Raw genomic sequence first — 27,084 nt, 5'->3', positions numbered from 1 at the left:
ATAGTTACATCTAAAGCAATTGAACTTAGTCATTGTCATGGCAGATTAAATATCACTAAATAATTTTTAAAATATCAAAATGACAATAGTGTAAAATTTAAGTGAGGTTTTTAATATTTGTGTTTAATAGTTATCTTGTGCCTGAAATGGCATCTCCTACCCATAATCTTAACTTTTAAAATTGATGGTTAAGACATTACCCTCCTATGGTTGTTTGTTAGACTTTTCTTTGTAGATAAGCAACACAGAATAGACAATGCAGTCACTGTGATAAATCAACAAATCCCTGCTTGCAAATCTAGGTCTCTCCTATTTTTCCTTACTAAATCTTCCATCTTGCTTTGATTTAAAGAGAATATGAGAGATTATCGAAGAATGGAAATCTGGGCTGCTCTTTTCTATAATATTAGGACAAATAATTTTGATTTGAAATTGTAGAACTGTAACAAAGAAGGAGACCAGCAGTCATGTAAATAGATATGTAAGAGTTTAATTTAGAATTCCTTGTACTTTTCTGCATTGTCTATGCAAATGTACCCTGATGTATGAATCTCAGTTTTTTGAAAGAAAGCCTATTTTATTGTCTCTTCAGATATATCTAAAATGAAACTCTACTTCGCTGTTTTTTGTCCTTATTTCCTTCCTATAAAACAAAAATAAATCAAACATTTTTTTCTAGTTTAGGAACACCAAATTTCTATGTAATTTATTATTTCTTTTTATTAATTTTATAAGAAACCGGATGCCACTTACTGAGTTTATGTTTTCTTTTTTTTTTCAATTCATTATTTTTCTTGCTTGGAAAACATATATAGAGATGTTACATGGGTAAGAGCTCCATATAGTCTAACTTCAGCAGAATACATTTGAAACCTTACTATGGCTTCAAATACATCCATTGGATCTGAGTATCAAGGAATGCATAGAAATTTAAGCAGAGAAGAGCTCTAGAGTATCATATTGTCTGATGTGACAATTTACATGTAGTTTTAATTATTGTCCACATCATTAGCATACGGTAAAGATTCAGCATTTCTTAGTCATATATGTTGTCTTGTAGTTATAATTCATAAAGATTTAATGTTGTGATTTATGACAAGAGTTACAATTAAATTCTTTCTAACAGATTTGACTAACAATTACTGCCTGTGGAAGAGTCTGAAATTTTTATAGCTATCATTATAAGAAAATATAGGATCCTAAGAATTCCACGTTCATGACTCCTGTTTTTTTTAATTGAAATAACTGATTCATCCTGTTGAGATGGAAGATGTTTGAACAGCGTCGCAAAGTCATCGCAAATGAATAAAACATTCTGCTATTGAATAAAAACAACTGAAATTTTCTAAGTCTGTGGTTCCCCAATCTCTGGTAAAACTTGCTATTTTTGGAGGAACACAATATTAGATGATGAGTAAACTGGACGAGATATATGATCACATAATCTACAAGAAGAAAACAATGCTTTCTGAGAGAAGTCACAGTTCTATGGTGACATTTATTCAATTGGAATGGGGGCTGTATATGTAAATGATCACATTGGGTGGATAGGAGTAAAATTCTTATTAAATAGTAGTTAGTGATAGAATACTAAAGAGGGTATGCTGGCCATAAACTCCCCCTGATTGATTTCTATAGAGCACATGGTTTTGTCTGTGTAGATGAGGGTGCTCATACAGATATGAATTGAATCGGGATAAATTGTGTTCCTGACTTTGGTTTCTCTACTTCGTTCCTCCATAATTTTATGAATACATGATATTGAAATATATTATAAATATGAACAGTTTGTATGGGTTAAGTCATGGAATCAGTAAATTGTATGCTTATAAATCAAGATGCCAGTAGCTCTGAAAGCCATGTAAATATATCAGGAACAGGATCATACTTTGTACAGAGGGCACTTCTGTGTCTGACCCATGCTAAGCTAACAAGCATTCTACCAGTGAGCTACAGCCACAGAGTTTTTTTGATTGTGGATCTTAAGGTGGGGATCTCATTAGATTACCTAGACTTGTTTAAACGCACTCTATATTCTAGGCAGGACTTGAATTTGGATTCCTCCTTTCTCAGCATACCAAGTGAATGGGATCATCTGAGCAAGCTGAAAATCATGGTAATACTTTTACGTTTAGATAGTTTTCTGTAAAGCTGCTCTTATATCAATTAATTCATTTTTAATTTTCTGGAGAAATATATTAGTCTAGGAGAGATGAAAGGCCTTGCATCATTAGTAGAGAACTTTGCTCCCTCTAGCTGATTGGTTACAAATAATAACACACTAGAAAACAATGCTGCAAATATTACATGATATATAAGGCAAAGTAATGTGGTGGGTTAGAAATTGTATTATATAGATCACACTTTAATTAATCACAAACACAATAAAATATTGGAATCTCTGACTTTGAATTACTTGGTTCTAAATCACAGCTTATTAATCTATTACCATTTATTTGCTTTAACACATTACTTAATTTTTCTCACTGTAGAAAGCACCATAGAATATGAAACTTATTGTAACTCTTTTTAAGCCTTGTCTTTCAAGAATATTGGATCTATTAATGTTAGGCATATGAAATTTTTTTAAAATGGAGAACTATTTTCTTGTGTTTAAAATTATGAACATCTATTTTATGTGATAATTGGATTATGGTGTGCTTTCATGTTTTGGCTTCACATTCATTTTTATTTTACTAGCAGTAAGATGTTTCTCAGATGCACCGAATTCTCCTTTACTGAAAAGATACGTGAATGAATCTATCTCCTATGTCTTTCTTTGTGTGTGCAGAAAGTGAAAATGTTCATTCATAATAAGAAAATGTAAGTCTGCTAGGCACCAGGGTTTTAATATTTAATTTTCTGCATTATAAAGCAGACTCTTTTCTGCCATCCCATAAATGCAGAAATGGATAAGATTAATTAAACATTTAGTCATTATTCTTCATAAAAGAAAAGCCCGTTGCTATCATATGTGATAGGCTTTGATGCCAAGGTGATCTCTCCCAAGTATGACTCTCATCTCTTTTTAAAAATTTCAAAATAATTAATAGTAAAGAGTGTAGTGATTTTTCCCATTTTTGCTTTCTTCTAAAGTCACTGTGACGTTAATATGAGTTGTGGATGGAATCCAAAATAGCTAATATGTTTTATACATTCAGACATAGCATTTATTCATTTATATTGTAGACAAACTGTCTGGCCAGTTAGAAAAACATTTCAAGATATTTGGTTATACAGTCACAGATAAATTCTAAGGGAAGTTGACAACTCTTATTTAGAAACCAATCACAGGAAGTTTCCCAGTTATAGTATTTAATACATGTATATTCTGACAAATTCACAACAATTAAATAAAATATATGAAATACTGAATCCCAATTGTAGAATTGAAATAAAGGCAGTATATTGATCACACACACACACATTCTATTTTGCATTTATTTCCTTAACATATATAAACAAAAACTCATTATTGATTGTATTTTTAAAACTACATATAATTCTGAACATAATTATAGTACTTGCTGGGTTGTGTTTATTATAAGACCGTTTTTTCTCTTGTTTATTTCTTTTATTTTATTAACAAAAATATGAAAAATGTCCACAGAATCATTACTATAAAATAGAAATAATACGGAATTGCTTCTTAATTTACTCTTATTAACAATACTGTTAATTCAAAAATGTTCTTGGAAGATTGGCATCTTTCAGTAGTTGCATCAAGTGAAAACATAAAGTAAATGTCTCCCTTAGTCAGGTGGTTAGTAAAAAGGAGAGAAATAGGTCTGCTGTTGGAAGAGACAAAGTGATGAGATAAATAAAGTGCCAACTCACTCCCTGTGTCCTGTCTCTGGCCCTTCTTGAATAGGTAGCATTTGGCATTGCAGTAAGTCATTAAAGTTGTGTTCTACTGGAAATTCTATGAAGTGAATGCAGACACTGCCCTATGCTCCTTTTCCGGGAGAAAACTAACAGTGTAACAAAACACTGAGAGCTCAGTGTCCTAGGGGAACATCAGGGATCTCAAACAGTGAACACAGATGGAGCACCATGGTTTATCTGCAGAAGCCTTTCTGATAACAAACTTAATGTCCTCCCTTTTTATACAGTAAGGAAAGCAAACATTTACAGCAGAAAATACGCACCAAAGCTAACATGCAAGGGGAGAAGAAAAGAAGGCTTATAAGGGTGTCCCTGAGTGACACAAGTACAGGAACATATGTAAGGAAGGAACCCAAGGCTTACCTCTGTCATATCTAAAACCATGCTGTGTTTCAGCTCTAGATCATACAAACCCTTTGATACCATTTCTTTGAGATGTCAGTCATATTTCAAATTTTAGTTTGGACTTGTAAGTCCTCTGTCTCCACTCACTTGGAACTGGGAATGTTGTTTATGGATGCCTGTGACACTAAGGAATTTTGCATTGTGCTATCCATAATTGACCGTTCTTGTAGTTGTGGAAAATTTCTAGCATATCTCAAAGTGCTTCTCCAAACAGTGAATATTTTTACACCGGTGTTTCTTCCATGAGAGTAGGCTTATTCTGAGTGATGTGATAAAGAACTTATACTGAAACAATTCATCACAGTTTAGATGAAGTATAATCCTAAAATGGAAGAGTTTTGTGGGCCTTGGGTACTCAGGATGTTTGCAATTCCGAATCCCACAAAACTTTGGGGATACAATTTAACTAATGGATCACATTAACTGCCACCTGCAGAGCCAATTTTATAGCCTCATTACTTTAATGAGAAAATCCACGTAACATCCTCCTGGTTGGCAAAAACAAGTGATATTGAAATCAATTCTCAAACTCCTGGTTTGAGTGGGAAAAATTAAAAAGCACCTTCCTTCATTAAATAATGGCAAACATACCATATTGCTTTATGAGTCATTCCTATGAACAAAAGTCCTCTTTTCTCACAAATTTACTCTCTTGTAACAGATGACAGAAACTATCAGTAGGCACACTGATAATATTTGAGTACCTGTGGCTTGATAAGTATAGAGAATATTCTACAGATGATTACCTGGCCACACATGCCCTGAATTTCCTACAGAGCAAGACAGAGGCAGAGAGGAGTGAGGACACATGCAAGGTCATTGGCAAAACCACTTGAAATGTCTTTTAAATTATTGTTCTCAGTCTTCAAAAAGCTAGACTTGTCACATAGACAGCATACCAAGTGAGTGGGAGTCATAACCCATGACAAGAGGACAGAAAGATCTGCAGAACTATACACAGATGTTCCATCCCTATTTGGCTTTAGGCTCAGATGCCTTCAGAGAACACTCTGTCTGCTCCTCTGCTACTGAGCTCCTGGAGCAACAGAGCCAGCCTCTTGGGAAGCTACCAAAAGCCGGGAGAAAATCCCAATCCAAATCCAAGAGCCATCTGGATTTGTCTCTCTTTATTTAGAGACCAAATTCAATTAATTTGGTCTCTAAATTTAATTAGCTAAGGAGTATCTTCTTATAATACAAATATCTCTCATTGTGCCATGGAACAGTTGTCATTTATATATTATTATTCATCTAATTCTATTGCTTCCTGCATAGCATACAACAAACCCGAATTAAGAATTGTTGCAACAGAAATTAAATATCATGGGCTAAAATAACTTGAAGGAAAGGGATATTTGACAGTGCCCATGTATGATTTAATATCTTTATTTTTTTTTTTGCTCCAATTCAACTTAAAATGTAGAAAGGAATCTCGTCAATTTTCTTTATGTCCAGTCTCTAGACATGGATTTTCTTCATGTCCAATTTTCTCACTGCCAGAATGCACCAGTATTTATTCCTTAATTTATTAACTAATTAAAATAGAATTTTTGAACTCTTAAAGGTATTTCAGCACATGCACAATATTTTTTCCCTATTTAACTAACATATCTTCCAATTAAGTCACATAAAATATACTTTCAGATGGATGTTTGAGTAAACTTACCCAAGGAATGCTTATTTCAATATGGGTAAAATTTCAGTCTATTGTGAGTACATTTGAGAAAAATAGCAAGTAAATGTGTTAAAAGTGTACAATGTAAAAATAGGATAGTTTCAGATTATTGGTACAGTGTAGATGTTTTGTTGAGAGATGGCAAAATGAATAAAGAACTAGTTATATAAATTTTAAAAAAAGACATAAAGGCCATTTATTCTTACTTCTGTATGGTCTGTACAGATTTTCTACAACAGAGTGGAAAAGGATTATTCTTCTCTTGGCAAAATTTTTACTCCTCCCTCTCCCTGGCAAGGTGAAATATTATATTAAACAAAGACATGAACTGGTAGACAAAGGTATTTGGGGTATTTGGGCCAAACACATATAGTACAAATATTTAACTGTTTCTAAAATGTGTTGTTATCTTTCCATTATCAATAATTGCTAACCCCACAGTCATTCTCCCAGAATGGAGGCTTTATCCTATGCTTGTAGGATGTCTACTTGCACACGTAGAGATTATTGGTCTAGAAGCCAGGAAATGAAAATAAGCAAGTATTTTAAAGGTGTCACTTCTTCACCAGGCACATCAATTTTTCATATGGCATTATGCTAAATTTTTAAACACAAACCTTGCCTCAGTAAGGATTCTGAAGCTCAATGACATTTCAAAGGTAAGATTTTTGTTTAAGAGGTGAAGATACAGGATAAGTACTGGACACAGAATTTATGCTCAGAGTTCCCATACATTTCAATGGAGGTGAACTCTACTTCATGTCATAGGAAGGTTATACTACACTAATAAAAAATAGGGTTCCTAATTCAAGAATTATAGCACGATTCATGTAGATCCTAGGAATAGTCAATTCAATAAAATTCCATGGAAGTGAAAATAAATCTCTCGACTTTTTCCCTAAAAAGATTGAACACACAAAAGACACACACTTATCTTTTCTTCTTGTCCTTTTTTATTCATTTGGAAGATTTGAGATGTCGTTTTCTGGAAAACATATAGGGTGGCCCAGACTCAGAGATCTGCTTGCCTCTGTCTCCTTAGTACTGGGAAAAATGACATTAGCCGTCTAGGCCAACACCTGCAAAACTATTATAGACCATCAAAGGCAAAGCCTGCTGAATAACTCATTCTTCTGTGAGGTAGGCAAGTGCACACACCCTTGCTGTTTCATCTCTCAGTCCTCCCATTGTCCAATCAAGAGAATTAATAAAGAAAGAAGAAAATTCTGCCCTCTTAGGTAAATCTCTAACAACCCAGAATAGGGCCATAGAAAAAGGGAAAGAAAGCAATTTGTTGTTAGGTGCTGATATTAAATCTAATAAAGAATAATATAGTTTGAAGAGTGCTTTGGGTCTACCATAAATTAATACTGGGAAGCCAACCATATGTTTATTGTTTTACAGCAAAGAACTGATTAGGAAGACCCATAAGACATTTTACCTTGTTATAGAATTAATTTTCAACAAATTTTCTACCCCGCCGGGTATAAGCTGTTTGAGGAAAAAGAACACGATTTTTCACTATTAGGTTACAATTCAAAAATAACCTTAAGTATTTCATCATTCATATGTTAAACTCTTCAAATGACATGTATATTTTGATGTCAAAGATATTCTCTCTAATATTTATTTACTCGTGCCAACATTTTTGTCAGTTTATTTTATTTTACTTTATTTTGTCCTGAGTTCCAGGCATCCCTGTGTGTCTAGGACAGTAGCAAATGATGACTATATGTAAAATTCATACTTGATTTTACTTTGCCAGTGAATGGCACCAGGAATCCTAAGCATGGTACTGGATTGACATTATTCAGTAAGGGCTGTGTGCATTGTCTCTCTTGAAACGGTGAATTTTAGAGCATTAATATTGTTATAAAAATAGAGCTAATTGAGAATAATTCTATAAATGACCAGGAAATATTTCTATTCCACCATGCCAAGCATGACTGCAAGCCTTCTTGTGCAATCGCCACAGATGACAAATGTTTTCAAGACACCATTTTAAAGATAGTTTTGGATTTAATACCAATTGGAATTTGTTTGAGCAGCAGGTGTAATAGGTATACAAGCAATACACATTTTATTATGTGTTATAACAAAGGTGTTTTATGCGCATGTATCACCCAATATTTGATGAGTGCCTTTCAACTATTGCTGAGAAAGGTAATTTTGTTTTTTTATATTAAACACAAGTTGCTATGTCTTATATTTAAATAAGAAAATATACACGTTAACTTTAATTATGAACATATTCTTCTATCATGCCTTTATAATTTAATAATGTAACATATATATAATAGTTGCCATAATTTTTTTAATAAAATGCAAATTTGGGTATTTTTGAAAGATTTAATCTAGGGCTTCAACATGAAAGAGAAGCAATTTTCAGATGGTGAAAAGTTTCTTCTTCAAGCCTATCTATGTGTGTATGGATTGGGAGGACATTTTCTTTGTCTTAAACACGTGAATGAATACAGTATTGGCATTGACACAAAAAACAGTTTTTGTTTCTTTCTGAGTAAGAGGAAATGGATTAAATAATGGTAATAGTTCTTCATCCGTCTGTCTTTCCCTCAAGATCCTTCTGTGGAACACTCTCTGCCATATGTTTGAAAGAAGGCATCTCTTACAGTATCAACACATCCACATTTCCCCTTATAATATGTTTTTATGGTGACGCAGATTAAGATAAAAAATGCTAACAGAAAAATTAATTTACTCAAACTTGCCTAGAAGTGAGTGTAAATAAACCCTGCTTTGCCAAGTGCTCAGGAAAAAGGAACCAAACAACCTGGAAAGCAATGTGATAAGACAGCAAAGACACAATGAAGGGACAGAGAGCTGAAAATGCATCATTTTTTTTTCTTTTTACACCAGAATTGCTTGGTGTGATGTAAGAACTTTGTAAAATGTTGTGTCATCAATAAATAATGACAGGACTGTTTACAAAAACCTAAGATTCATGTGAAAGTTTACTTACACATCTGAAGAATAGTATTATTTTACTGACATTCTATTAAAATAAGGTTACTAACTTCCTTTTAATTAAATTATACCATATATTTTTAATGATATATTTATATATATTGCAAGATAGCTAGCATATGATTTTTCCTTTTATTGGATATTTTTATTTACATTTCAAATGTTATCCCCTTTCCCAGTATTTAATTATGATACTTTAAATTATCATTTCCTGAGATGACTTATAGAACATTAAAAATAAAGAAGTGTGAGAAATATATGGAAATGGCAAGTAAATAATGATCCTGTATGATTCAGGAGGAAAGATTAAGATACCTCAACAAAGACATTAAAAGTTAACATTGCTCCAGGCAACAAGATGTTGTAATTCTCTGACAGAAGACAGAACAAATATTCCAAAATCTTATACAGTAATTTATGGGGCCTACAGACTCGACACATTTAAAAATGAAAGCTCAGGTACACTGTCTGCTTATGGGACAAATATTTGGAACTTGGAGGGAAAAAAAGAGACGATATTTGTCCCAGAATACATTGACAGCCCTGATAAATGACACTTGCCCATGGTGTCTTGTACAAGAACTGCTATAGAGCACAACTGTTTTCTAATTTTAATAATGCATTTTAAATCAAGTAAAGACACAAAAGAAAAGAAGATCATTTTATTAAACTATAATTTTTTTCTCTCTTACAACTTTATTTTAAAAAAAGTGGAATACATATACAGAGTTTTAAAGGCATTTTGGTATAACAGTATATAAATATTTTTGCTAGTATTTAATTCTTTTAGAGGTTTGATGGCATGTATTGAAATCCCGCTAGTTACCATAAGCATTAAGTACATGTAGAACAGAACAGAAGATGGAAAGTGATTTTTTTTTTGTTTGTTTGTTTCTTTTTTTTTTTTTTTTTTGGTGAGTATAGATAAAACATACTGATCTTTGAATACCAAAAGTTGCCACAAGGCTATAGGCTTAGTTCTTGGATTATTAATGATTTAAAGTTGAGGTGTACCACACTCTGGGAGGGTGCTATACATTTTTTTCCTAAGAAGGACTGAGGCTTTCTTTTTTTTAATTTTTTTTTTTGACTTTTGTTTTTCTTGAGCTTCATATGGCCTGTGAATTGTTTCTGGAGTGTTCATAGCTTTTGGGGGTTAGTATCCAATTATCAGTGACTGCATATTATGTTTGCTCTTTTGTGACTGGGTTATCTCACTCAGGATGATATTCTCTAGATGAATCCATTTTCTTAGGAATTTCATAAAGTCATTGTTTCAAATACCTGAGTAGTACTCCATTGTATAAATATACCACAATTTTTGTATCCATTCATCTACTGAAGGACATCTGGGTTCTTTCCAGCTTTGGCTATTATAAATAGGGCTGCTATGAACATGGTTGTGCATGTGTCTTTGTTGTATGTTGGAGCTTCTCTGGGGTATATGCCCAGAAGTGTAATAACAGGGTCTTCAGGTACTGCTATGTCCAATTTTCTCAGGAATCACTAGACTGATTTCCAGAGTGGATGTACCACTTTACAACCCCAACAACAGTGGAGAAGTGTTCTTCTTTCTCTGAATCCTTGCCAGCATCTGCTGTCATCTGAATATCTGATCTTAGCTATTCTAGTTGGTGTGAGGTGGAGTCTCAGGGTTATTTTGATTTGCATTTCCCTGATGCCTAAGGATGTTGAGCACTTCCTTAGATGCTTTTCGGCCATTCGATATTCCTCAATTGAGAACTTTTTGTTTAACTCTGTACCCCATTTTTTAATAGGGTTGTTTGATTCTCTGGTGTCTAACTTCTTGAGTTCTTTGTATACATTGGATATTAGACCTCTATCAGTTGTGGGGTTGGTGAAGATCTTTTCCCAATCTGTTGGCTGCTATTTTGTTATCTTGACAGTGTTCTTAGCCTTAGAGAAACTTTGCAATCTCATTAAGTCCCATTTATTAATCTTTGACCTTAGAGCACAAGTCATTGGTGTTCTATTCACGCAATTTTCTCCTGTGCCTATGTGTTCTAAGGTTTTTTGTACTTTCTCTTCTAATAGTTTCAGTGTACCTGGTTTAATGTAGAGATCTCTGAATCACTTGTACTTGAGATTTGTGCAGGGAGATAAGAAAGGGTCTATTTTCATTCTTCTGCATGCTGAGTGCCAGTTGAACCAACACCATTTATTGAAGAGGCTGTCCTTCTTCCATTGAATATTTACAGCTCCCTAGTCAAATTCAAGTGGCCATATGTGTGAGGGTTCATTTCTGGATATTCTATTCTGTTCCAATTATCAACGTGCCTATCTCTGTACCAGTACCAAGTAGTTTTTCACACAATTGCCTTGTATTATAGCTTGAGGTCAGGGATAGTGATTCCCGCAGATGTTTTCTTATTGTTGAGGACAGATTTCAATATTCTAGGTTTTTAATAAATATTTTCACATGTGTATTCTACTACTACATTCTGAGTTTTCTGAGACTTAAATCTTCTCACTAATTCATAGAACCAAAATTTTACTGAATATATGATTATAAGTGATACGATGTGTAGGTTATAGGTTCTGTTAATATTGAAGTAATCATTATCAGTAGAATATATCTCTATTTCTCTATTTACATTTTCTATACAATATAGTATAAGTGATTTTATAAAAATAATATATTTTGCAACCATTTTTTTCAAAAATTATACATACTTGAATCATTAATAAATGAGAGAGAAATTTGAAAACTATAACATTACATAAGCATAGGAAAATTTTATAATTAATTTCTGCAAACATTTGTAAAAAGCTAATATGTGAATTTGAAAGTTTAACATTATTTGTCATATTTCTAAGTGTTTGCACCATGTGACATATATCTTTTTTTAACACTAAGAGTGCAATTGAATTTGATGTGAAGAGTAGCAATTTTAGCTAATTCTGAAAAAAAAAGTAATAATGTAAGGGTATCTTTCAGATCACCTGGTGCCAAAACTAAAGGACTCTTCAAAACACAAAGGAGGCAGAAGAATTGAGTCAATATTATAGTTATTTGATGTCTTTTAAAAAGTGAGGTATGCATTTATATAATTCAGTTGGTTTCCCAAAAAAGATAGTGCAGATAAACATAAATAATGCAAAATAAATCCTTCCATTGACATCCTGTGTACAGAGAAGATTCTATCAGCAGTGTTTATGGAATGCATGTGGAGTGCAGAACCAACAATAATGGTGAGAATATAGTAACAGTGTGACTTCAGAAGAAGAGAATGTTGACTCAGAGCATCACATGGAATTCTAGCTCACAATGTATATCTGGCAGGCTTTTTGCTAAACCTTCTCCATTTTCACCTCTCAGGTGTTGGTATTGTTGTGTCAGGAAACGTTTGTGAATCCCCAAAGAGGAGATGATCCTGATGCAATTGCATTAGGGTCTCTTTATTCAACTCAAGCTTGAGCCACAACAGCTTCTTCAACACAAGAGAACAGAAGGGGGTCCCCAGCCCAGTTTTAGTCAAGCATTTATAGAGGCAAGAAAGATGTATCTAGCCTGGAACACATCTGATTGGGGGCCATTATCCCCTTAAGCATAACTGGCTGGTGCTGGGAGCCCAGCCATATACTTAACTTCTGCATTCCTCCTCATTGCTGGTTGTTAGGAAGTGGAGTGTCAGGGGTAGGCTTGGAACCTAGAGGTATTGATTGTTGGTGATAACCTGGAAACTGGTGTTAAACACAGGTTGTTGGGGATAACCTGGAAACTGAGCTGTTAAGTAACTTGAGTTCAACCTTAAAGCAGGTTCTCTATGATGGAGTCTGAACCCCAAACATTTGGTCTCTCCGGATTACAGGTGTGCACCAGCCTAACTTTTTATTTTTCTAGAGAAACTGTGGACTTCATAAGTTATGATTTGTACTAAAGAATATAGTTTAGGGAAACAAAAGCAAATCACAATGAGTTCAGATATTTCAAAACATTGGATTGTCACAGAGATGGTATGTGGATATTAAAATGAGGTCATAGTAACTTGAAATCTTGGGTACAATGAACATATATTTATATCCTCTGCATATATCTGTGAAACTTTACTACATAATATTAACTTCCACATTCAATTTCCTTATAAGGCAGTATATAAAAATACAATGAGCTATAACATAGTCATATTTAATTTTAAATGAAAGAGGTATTATTACAGAAATAAATAACTGTATAATTTTCATAAGAGCGAGGAAAAGGATGTGTTGATGGTAATTCTAAACTTTCACTGATGACTCCATAAAGGAAAAATAGAGATGGATCATTTATTTGATGAAGATGATACAAACCGTATTAGTATAGGATGGTGAGATTACAAACACCAATGTGAGCAATAAAAAAAGGCAAACAAACTGAAGAGAAAAAAGACAAGCAAACAAACTTCTAACTCCTATAGTGCTTTCCACTTAAACTAGGTCTCAGGATGGAATTTTTTCATTTTTCTGTTTAATACAGCCACACTGAAAGAAGGACATTTTCAATTTACTAGATGTATTCTAAACGTGATTCTACTCCATGTGTGCTTGAATTCTCTGTGGTGAACCACTTGCTATTGCAAAGAACATATGTCAAACCCCAAGCCCAACTAAATTAATAATGATATGAGACATGTCAGGTCATATGGCTTTTTTTTTCTGGTTAAATAAACTAATTTTAAAAAGTGGCTTGTTTAACATTTAGATGGTGACCTGGGTAAATTGTGGTGACATGTAGAAAATTACTTATCAGGGAAAGATATTTAGGATAAATAGGTTGTACTGTGCAAGGGTTGCAGTATCATAACGATAAATATTTAGAAACGTGGTCACATTTGATACTTATTTCAGGCCAAATGCATGGGAATAGTTTAAAATTATCAGCTTCATCAAAACTGGTGGCCATTTGAAAAGTCAATTTAAGGGGCCAAGTGTAGGTTTCACCTTCCCAGGTTTGCAAAGAGTCACATTTATTGCAGTCCCTCCATGGTGCAGAAGTGCAGGGAGCTCGCTGAAAGGAAATGCAGACAAACATGGGGGCATATGGCAGTTCTGCAATTTGATTCAATTTATTACCAAATAAAACTGTTGGCTCACGCATTTCCCAGGTTTGAGTAGACACACTTTGTGTGCTTTAGAGGTTTTCTAGAGAGATACTTACTCCAATTTTTATAAATCAGATTACAAATAAACTAATGAAAAAAAAAAAAACTGAACCATTTGCCTTTGATGCTGAAAACAGGAAAAAAAAAAATGAATCGAATTCTAACAATGAATGAAAAGGACCAGCTACCTTTCTCTGATTGTTGATTTAGCTGCCAAAGTTAGGAAGAGACTTAATTCAGTAAGTAGGACAGTCTGTTTGGTTTCGGTAGATATATCCATAGAGTCAGTAACTACAGCACAATCTGCTGTTCTTATAGAGGAAGTATAGTTCATTGCCTATGTAAACTTTCAACTAACAGTTAAAAACTTTTGCTGAAGTTCAAACCTCACAGTGTTGAAAATGTAATGTTATACCATTTACCAAGTGATATTATGTTTATCTAAAAATTCAATTATTCGATTTCTCTATCCATGTAATTTTCCTATGTCCCCTCATGAAAATCATGCTGACATGTACATTGCACAGGGAGGGACTACATGGTTCATGCATTTTATGTGGGTTATTTTCAGATCTTCAAATATATTTGAGATCTGACATATTTATGACTTTGAGTTCTTTTAACTTACAGCCTTAATTCGGTCACATTAAGGAAAGTGCTATAAAAAAAATCCAATGCCCCCATTCATCTGTGAAAGGGGACATTTATAGCATTACTTCAGATAAAACCTCTCACTGTAGTTCAGAACACATAATACATTTAGCAAGTATTCAGTTTCTAACCATGTTTACATAGACAACACTTAATAGCAGCACATGTACCTTTTATTAAGGCTGCAAATGTCTGCCTTCCCCTTGATCCTTTGTTTTTAACCCTGACTCCTATGTTTACCAAGAGTCATACACCATTCAACATAAAATGAAAGCATGATGTCCAAAATCTCTCAGGCTGAGACCTCATTGCAACCCCCACTGAGCACAAACTGGATGTGAACCCCCTTCTTACTTCCACTTGGATATGCAGTTTGACTTTCTCAATGAATTTGGCAGAGACTCTGAAGGCTGAGTGAGAAGCAGGACAATAGTCCTTTTCTTTGGCAGCAGGAAAAGATGCAAGAGAACACAATTAATTCCCCACTCTTGCCTTCAATGACTCAATTCAGCTAAGCCTGCTCACCAACCTTTTCAGTGATTGGCATGGAAAACAGAATACAGAAAATGGATCTACAGATTTTCTTCTCCACAGAGGCAACTCACTTATCCGTAACCTGTCAGCTTTGCCACCAATTAGTGTCACTGTTGTAAACTCTTTGCAAGTACTCCATGACACATTTTACATTTTTTATTGATTCTATGCCATAAGCATACTTAAGACTCATCTTCTCCCATAATGTTTCTTTTGCAATAGACTATGTAAGCATCTGAAAATATTAGCTATCTTAAATAAAAACTGACCCTGGTTTAAAGAAAATGAAAATTCTCTAAGAAGTAGCAAGTAATAGGAACAATGGATTTTAGAGCATGATTTTTTTCCCTTTCCTTTTATTGGACATTTTAATTTGCATTTTAAATGGTATCTACCCCCCTTTCCGGCTTACCTTCCAGAAAATCCCTAGACCAATCCTTCTCCCTCTGCTTCTATGAAGGTGCTCCCCCACCTACTCAACTACTCTCTCCTGCATCCCAATCTTTGCATTCCCCTACACTGGGGTATTGGGCCTTCATAGCTCTAAGGGCCTTTCCTCCCACTGATGCCTGACAAAGCCATCCTCTGCTTCATATACAACTGGAGCCATGGATTCCTCCATGTGTGCTCTTTGAATGGTGGTTTAGTCTCTGTGAGCTTTGAAGGTTCTGGTGGGTTGATATTGTTGTTCTTCCTATGGGTTTGCAAACCCCTTCAGTTCCACATTGCTTTGTCTAACTCCTCTATTTCAGATCCAGTTTTCAGTCCAAAGGTTGGCTGTGAGTATAACATAGGTTTTATACCTTGATTTGCTTTCTTGAGGTCAGCTTAGTTTTGCTGTGTGTTTGTGTGTGTATGTGTGTGTTTACCTGTGTGAGTTTGTGTATATTCATGTTTATTGAGTTCAGTGAGACACTGAACGTTTTAGTTGACTTGTATAGTGTATGCATAGAATACAGTAAAGACTACACTCTGCATGCAGATTCCAGCTAATTACTGAGATTCTCCATTTTTATGCACTTATATTTATAACTTACCAAAATTTTCAAATAATTTCATTCATCTCTATATATCAAATCTCAGTTAATTGATTAAATAATAAGAGAATCATTTAAGTTACTACTTTTGATCCAAAACAGGACACAAAATGCTGCACATTCAAATAAGCTAAGAGATGTTGAAATAACATGACCATGAATGTAAATTGTTTAGAAATCAATATCCACCGGGAGATGGCCAATTCCTTTCTACTGGGCAAAATCTGTACCCTAAGAAAGAGGCAACATTTGCATTACTAACTGTATTAAATAAAGTTTAATCATCTTAAGTGTTTGGGTGTTGAATTACTCAGTTCTCATGAAACTTTCTCTGTTCCCCTTTTTAGAGACAAAAATAAAAAATATAACCAAAGGATAATTTTGCCCAGGATCATTAGGCATAAGCCCTCTCTCTCGTGTTTTCATCCTGAGTGAGTTTCAGCAGACATACAGTGTCTCCAAAACTCCAACCACAAAGCTAATATAGGCAAAGTGAATCAAAACCCACTGTCTACTCGTGATGAGACATGTGCTATTCAGACATGAATGTACTATCAGTGCATATTTTTCTTTTTGGGATATGGCTGAAAGATACCGTAATGAAGACTTCACATCTCCAGAGAACTGGTAGCATAAATGCGAACCAGCCTGAATTACCTACCTTACATTAGGTATTTTTTCTTAAATCTCTAATATTTAAATTCCACCTGAAAATAAATATGGTAATAATAATATTATAAACAATTTCAGGAGGAAAACAAGATTTTAAACAAAAACAGTAAGAAATCAGATAGACTCAGAACACCATAGTCTTATACAGTATTGTAAATATAATGTGTATTTATGGGTCAGTGTATCTACATAATGTAAGTCTTTCTGGATGAAAATTAAGAACGATAGTACTTTTATCCTATTACTTCTAGTTAACAAAATTCCCCAATTTATGTCACCTTTACTATGGAATTTCTCTTTTTTTCCCTTTCCTCAACTTTTATAGTCTTTGGATTACAAACATAGAACCCATACAAAGGGTCTGTGAGATTGTTTTGAAGTTATTTTTAAACATTATTTATTTTCACTCATCTTTTTGCTTTGTTCACTTCATGCGGTGCCAAGGAAGATAGCCTCTTCATGGAATCTAAATTGGTTTCTGGAATGATGAAAGACATATTTTATAAGCACAAATATCTTCCATTAACATACCTGTATATTTCATTTTGAAATTAAAAGTTTAGACTGACAATTAAGTTAAATGTCTTAAAATACTATTGTGGAGAAGCTAAACATTGACAAACAAAATTTCCTATAGCACACAGAATGCTGAATTACAATAGAGCCAGCCAATGTTATCTATCTTTTCATTTTACAATGACTTCAAGCTGGCTGAAATTTTCTGCTGAGTTATAAGGAAGCTGAGCCGTGCCCTTTACTTTGATGAAGAAAAGCACAGAATTATTCTTTGTGGTGTACCAAGCTGAACATCTTGACTTTTAATTAGCTCTGCCCAGGAAAACAAACTGCATTTTATTGCCTGCTTCGGAGCTTGCGGTTCTCAGTGTGTTCCACGTGCTAGGTGGGTGAGGGTTCAGCAGTTATTGTGTAAGAACAAAGAATTCAAGGGCAAAGCATGAGATGGTAGAAGGTGTTTTCTGTGATACTGTATTTGAGAAAAAATATATATATAATGAAAATACCAACAATTATATTTAGTGCGGCTTTGCTGAGGAATGTTATAGCAAACAGTTGTAGTTGTGAGTTATAAGACATACAACACGAAAAATCAGATACATTAGAAGCACATAAAACAAAGTGATTTGACATTTTCCTAGATAGATGAATATTTTAATGTGGCCAGCTGTGTGTGTGTGTGTGTGTGTGTGTGTGTGTGTGTGTGCACTTGTGGATATGTAAGTTCCTTCAACAGGCAGCTATTGTGTATCCCACTCCACTGTTCCTGTATGTGCTCCCCTAAGAACTGCTTTCTCACCTAACCTGAATTGTGTTGTTTGAGGCTATGCTGGTGACCATTAAAGCCTAAAGAACCTCTTGTTCCAATATCCTTATGGCCATGTCAGCACAGGGATGACAGGTATCAGCAACTCCTGTCTTTAATATGGTCACAGGGGCACCAAAAACCAGGTTTTTAATCTGTGTGCTCACTACTTGTAGCTGCTGAAGAAGCCCCTTCCTTGAAAAGTTATAATCATCTAGTTAACATTGAAGGCTCCCTTGATGTGCCATGACACCTTCAGCATCTGCACCTGACTCAGCAGACATTGTAAGCTCAAAACTAATTTTAATGATGTTTACACGTGAAGTCAAAGAATTAGTAAGGAAATGAATTCCAAGAACAGAAAAATAAAATCACGTTTTTTATTATTATTATTAAATTACACAATTTCCTAAACTTTTCTTTTCTTCAAAAACTTCAATGACCATTCCATCTTGTTCCCTTTCAAATCCATGGCCTCTTTTTCTTTGTGTGTTTGTGTTTGTGTGTGCGTGTGTGTGTGTGTGTGTGTGTGTGTGTGTGTGTGTGTGAAAGAGAGAGAGAGAATGTATGTATGTATGTATGTATGTATGTATGCATGTATGTAAGAATACTATAATAGTATGCACTCAGTCTGCATAGTGTTACTTCTTTGTATGTCTTCAGGGCTGAGCTACTGAATAACCAGTTGCTGTGCTTTTCTCTGGAGAAATCTCATTATTTCATTCTCAACATTCCTTATTTCCCTATAATTTTATGTCTTTCAAGATTCCCTCTGTTCATTTTAGCATGTCTATAAATGTTATCCTTGTTCAGGTTATGTTTAAGCAGATCCCTAAAAATGATGTGATTTTTAACTAAAAACTTAATAGCTTTAGAAATATTAGGCCTCAACTCATGGGAAAATGAAACACAAATCAGTACATGAGTTTATCTTTAAAAAGTACATTACATATAATAAAATACAATGATTTAAAAAATGTGCTTTTCAGATTTTATTCCTTTACTTTTTAATTTTTAAAAACGTTCCAACTAAGGAAATTCATATTTTTACTAATAATTTTAATTATTTAATAGTACTTAAATCTGTTTATATAGTCTCTTGAACACAAAAGATCTAAGACAGAAACTCTGGAAAATATTTTATGCTGAGAGTTAAAGATAAGAAGGCATACAGTACATCGTACTAGAATCTTCTTTTATGGTTAACATCCTAATGCTGAAATCAGCACGGTGTGGCTTTGAATACTACACATTAATTGAGATGGAGCCTCCACACAGTGTCTTTATAGTTGTGGATGATATTCCTTATCATTTGAATAATAGTCAGGGTAGCTGTTATGCAGCTTTTTTGAAGGTTAAAAAAAGTGTGAAATATACTGCAATAAAGCAGGTGTGTAGCAAAGCTTTAATATTAAATATGAGGATAATATGTGTATAGAAAGTACTGTGAGGATTACTGAGCAGGAGAAAAATATGTAAGTTAAATCTTAGTTGTTCTTTTCTTATAACTTAAGTGCAGACAACAATGAAAGTAAGATATGACTGAATCATACCGACCAAATTTCCCTGTTAAAAATGAGAGCCAATCATATACTTCCTGATAAGGCAGGAAGGACTGAGAACCAATATCTAATGGCTGGATAAATTCAGTGGATATAAAAAAGTATGTGGAATTCAATGAAAAGTATTTCCAAAGTAGGGTGATAATTCTATTACTTACATATAATTAATGACTTTATTGATAATACATGACAATGGGTTCATGAGAGGTGTAGCTGGCATAAAAAATCTGGAAATTATATGGAATTTTACATTTTTGCATTTGGTCTTGTAATCGTTGATCTAATGGGAGGAGGCAAAATTAATATTGGCATGTTAATTTTCTATAGGTTTCTTTACCTTTATTTGTATGATTTTTATTCAACTGATGATTGTAGATTGCCATCCAAGGTCCCTGACATCACACAACTTGGATTTGTTAAAGCTATGCCTTTATAATTATAATGAATAATAAATCATATTAATTTCACATGGAATAATCAAAGCCAAGCAAAGTGATAGAGAACTAAAAATGTACCCAACTTACTTGAAAAAAAAAAAAAAAAAAAACACTCAGTGCTATGTTAGTGATAAAGAACCTGTTTCTTTAAGAACCCATCCTGGCTGATTTCCACAGAGCTCTAGCAAAGTGGTTCTCAACTTATTGGTTGAGACCCCTTTGAGGTATTTCCACATGGGTGGCATAAGATCATGGGAAAGCATAAAGATATTTATATTACACCTCATAGCAGTACCAAAGTTAGAGTTATGAGGCAGCAACAAAAACAATTTTATGGCTGGGGGTTGCCATATCACAAAGAATTGTATTAAAATAATTCAGCACTACAAAGCCTGATACCCACTCTGCAGCAGAAGCTGCTACATGCGGAGGACAGCCGTACAATTCATTATCCTGGTTCCCTCATCTCTGGAAAGAAGCTTCTTTGTTGCTTGTTTGTTGGAAGATTTCTTGAGCTTAGGGACCACTTACCCAAAGAATGACATGTGAAATCTTTTTATAACATCATCTCTGAACGATAAAGCTTATACATTGGTTCTCACATCACTAGGCACATCTTTTGTCTTCACATATTTAATTTACCCTACGTTGCTTATGACTTGAAACTCTGACATGTGAATTTCAGCCTGTGCGTTCACAGCCTAATAATATTTTTAAGTCACTTTTTTCTGAAAATTACAAAGGTTTCCAATGAGTAATTTTTTGAGGACAATATCCCATAACTGGAAGAGTTAATTCCTCAATATGCATCAAGCACATCATCAATATGTTCTAAATGCTAGGTGAAGAGAGGGCAATGACTACATGCAATGCATATTCTGCTGTACAACATGCTTATACATGCGTGTTCAAATTAATTGTGTTATTTTAGAAGGTAAATTATCCGGTCAAGGAACTACAGCATTTATTAGGATGAAAATACAGAATGAGGATGATGTAATTTGCAAAAATATTTTTAAAAGGAAATGGTTTCAGTGCTGGGGGTAAAGAAACGTGTAAATCACAGTTCTACATTTGTATGTATTATTTATGTGGAAACACCCTTTACTTTTAATTTCTCTATGTAAAGTCAGAGTCATACCACACCTACTGGATGTACCCATGCCTCAAGTATGTGGGTACCATCTGGTGTATGAAATGCCTTTATTCCCTTTAACCGTCATCTGGACCCTGTGACGAAACCAAACAAATCTCTCATGAAGCATGTCTTTTCTCTGTAAGCTTTTTATTAGTTGTGTGTTTCTAATGGCCTTGTAAAGAAAGCATGAAGTCCTGTTTCTAAGCTGAGCTTGTGGATTTCAGTAGAATGTGTTCACCTTCTAAGGTAAAAAGTAGGAGTCTTTGGAAATTGAGTATGCAGAATATTCTTAATCTGTTTACCTGACTGAAATGTGTTCCCATTGCCTGTGCAGCGGTTACCCGAGGTCATCTGTGCAGCAAGCTGTGTGACTTTAAAAACTAGAGCGCATCAATTTAATTTCTTTAAAAGGAACAATTTTACATATAATGAGCTTAAAACTGTATTGCAACTTCTTAGAAAGTCATTAGTTCAGATATGTCAACATACCTGTCAATTTATTATTAATTTCGTTCTTGTGGGTAAAGCCTCCTCCGCTAAATTATCAGACACTTGAAACCAAGAGCCCTTTGGCTTCAAAATGCTGCAGAGCATAGTATTACATACAGTGCAAGTGTTCATCTGTTATGGTCAAAGATAATGGCATTACATAGTGTCCTTCAAAGGCATCTTTTCATTTGATAGTAACTCTTAGCAAATGATTTGGTTCTTTTAGATCTCATTATTTAAAAGATGTTCAACACGTAAAATAGCTTGCCAAACATCAAATAGAGAATTATGACAGCAATTTGAACCAAACATTTTACTAGTTTTAAGATTAGTTTTGTAAGTCAATTTAGATTTAATAGGGAAGCATTTTAAAACAATTCTTTTCTTATTAGGACTCAAAATAGTAGATTTTTTAAAGAACATGTATTTACATGGTTAGCAAAGATATTGATGATGGATTAGAAAGCATTAGGAACAATTTTACAGAAACTTTTTTTTTCATTTATATTTTATTTTATTTCCTGTCAGTGATATTACCTGCTGAAAATGACTAAATTGTGTAGAGGCCAAAAACATGTAAAAATCTGCAGGAAAGGTTTTTGTATACTTATGAAGTAGAAAAAAATGTTTGTAGATGGACTGGGCCTATAAGAGTATCAACTGAAGCCAGATGCATCTAAGAAAATGAAAAGTAAAAACTTGAGTAACCTACATTACTGTCTTACTTACAAAACCATATTAGATCATTTTCATAACACAGAATTACCTAAACATCTCTGGCAAAAATATAACCTCAGAACAAATAAAGACAACAGTGGATAAAATCATATTGGCTTATAAAGTTAGCTTGGGAAAAAAAGCTACTATTGGGAGGAGCTAGAGGAAGACACAAGGTTAAAGGTCACCTTTCCTGAATAAAACATAATCTCAATTAAGTTTTTTTTACAGCTTATAATTTGTGTGAATTTGTGAAGCCTTGGATCGTTTTTTAAAATGTGTCTTCTTTTATGTCTGTTCATGCACTGTTACATGCATATGTGTGCATCTACATGTGTGCCTGTGCACATGATCACAGCTATGAGAATTTCCATACCATCCAGAAAAGGAAGGTCAGGGCTCCTAGAGCTGTAGTTACAAGTAGTTGGGGGCTGCCGGTTCTGTGCACTGGGAACCAAACTTAGATCTATAAGTCAGCAAGTACTCATTAACTGCTGAGTCATATCTCTTGCTCCAAAGATCTTCATGAAGGAGAACTTTGCAAAGTTAACACATAGATTTTATTTACATAGACATTTTCCAGACATGGAAGTTAGCAATCAATAGCACAAGTCAGATAGTTAAAAAATTGTGCTGGAATATTTTGGAGAATGAAATTATACATTTCCTGTCTAAGAGTGTTAGATAAAAATGATATGTATCTTGTCAGATATAAATATATGTTGGATTTTAGCTAATGTATATTTATTCCAGTGTACCCTTATCATCACCTTGTCATTACCCTACCTACTTAATGTATGATCCAGCCATTTCTTTGTTGTATGTGTGTACTTCATTAGTTTCTATTACAAAATGTTCATGTTTTCTGCTCATATAATTGCATGGATGAAGACATATGCTGTACTTTTTTTCTAATGGTGCAAGCAAAATGCAGTTTCTCTGCAAAAACAAGTTGGTCCTAAATTTAATTTTATGTGGCATTTCTGACCTTGAAAATTACAGAACAAGTTTGGAATAGGTAGCATTTTGTGTGCATCTGTCATATTCTCACTAATCACCATGAGTCCAAACATTATTTCTTCCTTTTGATGCATGATGCTCTCTCAGTGTAGCTACCCCATCAGCTTACTGCTCAATGACTGCTCTGTGCCATATTTGCTATTTTAATTATTTTTAATGATTATGTTTCTTGAATCAGAAGTCGATTATCTTTTAATACCATATGGAAATGAGTATTTTAGTTCGGGTAAATTAAAGTTCACTTTAGAGATGAAATCTCAACTATTAAATTGCTGTTTTTCACTTAAAGATAAAATAATCCTTTCTTATTTAAATGTAAACCGAACCTCAAAATATGGTCATTTAAAAAAAAACACGAATATCTAATATTCTTTATATTTGTTTCCATTTTCTAAAGAACATTTAAAATTTTAATGACACACATCTAATATTCAAGTGGTGAATAAGTGGATGGAGAAATACCAAAAACATGAAATAAAGTCCAGGGTATTTTCGTGAGCTATCCAATTTAGTAAGTACAAGAATTTAAAATAAGCAAGGCAACTTTTATATTGCTGGCTGTTTGTACAGTAGAGGCTCTTTGCATAATCAATCTCCCTTAATTCTAATAGAAATGTTTTCATTTTGCTAATAAAAATACCTGGAAGTTGGATGACTTGTTGAAGGGCATCTTTTTTTCAGGGCCAGGATAGTAGTGATAAATATGCAGCACTTGAATTCCATAAAAAATGTTTTCCTACAGATGCAAAGACCGATAGCCATATGTTAGGCCGAGACTAAGAACCCTGCCTATGATTGGGAGAAAGGGTCATAGGAGCCAGAAAGGTCAAGGACACTACAAGAACCCAGAGAATAACTAACCGGACCCATAAGAGAATCATAGAGACTGACTCAGCATGCCTGCATGGGTTAGACCCATGCTCTTGGCATATATGTTACTGGTGTGTAGCTTGGTCTTGTGGGATTCCTTATACTGGGAACAGAAGCTTGCTCTGACTCTGTTTCATGTCTTTGGTACCCTTTCTCTCTACTGGGTTTCCTTGTTTATCCTTCATAGGAAAGGAGGTGCCTAGTCCAACTGCAAATTGGTATAGCATGGCCGAGTGATATCCAAGGGAGGGCTGTGCTTTCTGAAGAGAAATGCAGGGTGGATGGGGGCAGGTGGAGAAGAGATTGTAGGGAAGAACTAGGAAAGAGGTGTGAGGGGAAATTGTGGTCAAAATATGAAATAAATGAATACATTTTAAAAATTACGTTCTTATACCTTAAACTAATATGTAGGTATAGGTTTGGATGTAAAGAAATAAAACATAAATTGGAAAATATTGGCTACATTTAATAAATATAAAGTAATATGAAATATAAATATATTTCTTAAATTTTTTATGATGTAGATCATTAAATAATATGTACATAGGCTAGAAAATATCTACATTAAATCTTATTAGTATACATACAGAATTGTCAAACATAACCTTCAACCTTTAAGACTCATCATTCTTCAGATATGTGTAAACTCAGTGGTCAAAAATAAACAAAACACTGCATAACTGTAAATAAAACAGAAAAGGAAACTCAGTAGCCAAAAATAAATAAGACACTACATAACAGAAAATACAAAGTAAAGCCACAAATAGAAACATTCAAAAGTGATACAAATAGAAAGATAAAGGGTGGTGTTTTGTAATTTATCCCCAGCAAAGCTGCCTCTCTGTGCTTTCATACCCCTTTTAAAAAAGCTACATTGCACACACGAGATTGGAGAGTTTCTGAACAGATGTCAAAAACATCATAAAAATCATGATAGCATTTTAAGACTCAATTTTTAAAAGTACATTTTTTTCAAAAGTAGGCAAGTTTTATGAGTTAATTTATGTGCTCACTTCATCTCTCGGTACACAGAATTATTTATTTAAGGACTTTCCTGTCAATGACCCATTCTTTTCCAGTAATCTGGAGTGTGGTTCTCAAACCGGTGGCCAAAGATCATGGTGTTTTATGAGGTTGAAATACATGTTCTGCTTCTTGTGTTTTTATTTGCAGAGTTTAGGAAATTTTGGCCGAGGCATCTGATTAATCTTCTAGGTTCTGGCCAATAAAAGCTCCTTTACATTTTATTTTTAACACAACAAGACTCTGTGTACTTTTGAATTGGGGGTAAAAGTGGAGGCAACTTTATATCACCCACTTTCCAAATGCTACAAAGTAACAGATCGTGGATCTTGAAAGAATCGGGCAGAAACAGCCTAACCAAAAGGTTTCAGTTTGGAAAAGGATTCTATGCAGTCAGATGTGACTGTAGATGGGTGTGAGATTGAGGGAAAGTGATTGGTGTTTCTTTGAAAAGTGGGACCTTAAAATGGAAAAATCTGAAAAGAAAATTGGGAAGAAACAATAAAATTACATATTACACTATGAAAGTAGAACTTACAAAAATGGCATCATAAATTCTTGTACAGAAAGAGCTGACTCATCGATGTTTAAATTATCCTTTTCTTTATATAACCAGTTATTAATTATAAATTGCCATGGAGTTGGATCATTTGTCAAGCATTGTGTTGAAGAAATTGAAAATTGTGTTATAAACATAGGCCAGAAATCAAAGCTGCGCATTAATGAAGGGAAATGAATGTCACATTGCAAGGCACTATGGGGCAAGAGTGGGACATGAGAAATACCACATTCCACTCTACCTCCGATGCTGCTGATCTGCCAACACTCTAAATATGCAAGTAAATTCTTATTTTACTGTAAAGTTTTGAAGAACTTCAGGCTTCCGTGCTTTCCTATTGAGAATCACTAGTTAGAAGAGAGAGATAAAATTACCTTTCTCAATATTGCCTTAGTTATAAGCAGCCAAAAGCCAACACAACTAAATTCAAGCCTACATAGTTTGTATCTGGGACTATTAGTTCCTTCTTTTATGTGTCAGTTGCCCTTCCCTATAACTTTCCCATATTTCCACAAAACAAGAGACAGAAATCAGAGTATAGAATTTTACTGTATCATATGGGTATTGGCAGCCAGGCCTGGCATTGTGCATTTACTACCAAAGTGGTAAGCATATAGAATAATTTTTGAAGATTCTTTGTTAAAATGCTAAAATCTCACGACACCATAGGACACAAAATTGCAATTAGTTTCCTTAAAACTAGATGTCAAGACATTCACTTAGCCATGCAGGAAAATATGAAATTGACTGTGTGAATTCCCAACTAGAGACCTTCAATGACTCCCCACCACCCACTCAATGTCATAGAAACTTACTCAGGCGGTTAAGTACATATGCGATCCACCACCCTCCTCTGCATACCCAGCCTGCAAGCTAAATGTGATCCATCCTTCAATCACCACTGCCTGAGCCCAAATGCTTCTCTTACTCCACAAACAACACAAGTTTATTATAAATGAATAGGGAACTATTGTACATAAAGAAAAGAAATGTGAAGCCCTG

At 34.1% G+C, this 27,084-nt stretch overlaps 1 protein-coding gene across 4 annotated transcripts in view; it reads left to right on the top strand.

The window, feature by feature from the left end:
- The window catches only part of PCDH9 (protocadherin 9), a gene marked incomplete at both ends in the record, with an annotated part of 855,790 nt that overhangs the window by 84,569 nt on the left and 744,137 nt on the right, over nucleotides 1-27,084 (top strand). The gene's annotated exons all lie outside the window — the stretch shown is intronic.

This window comes from Micromys minutus (assembly GCF_963924665.1).
Source record: "Micromys minutus genome assembly, chromosome: 5".
In the NCBI taxonomy this organism is placed as follows: Eukaryota; Metazoa; Chordata; class Mammalia; order Rodentia; family Muridae; genus Micromys; species Micromys minutus.
This window is presented reverse-complemented; position numbering and strand designations above follow the sequence as displayed.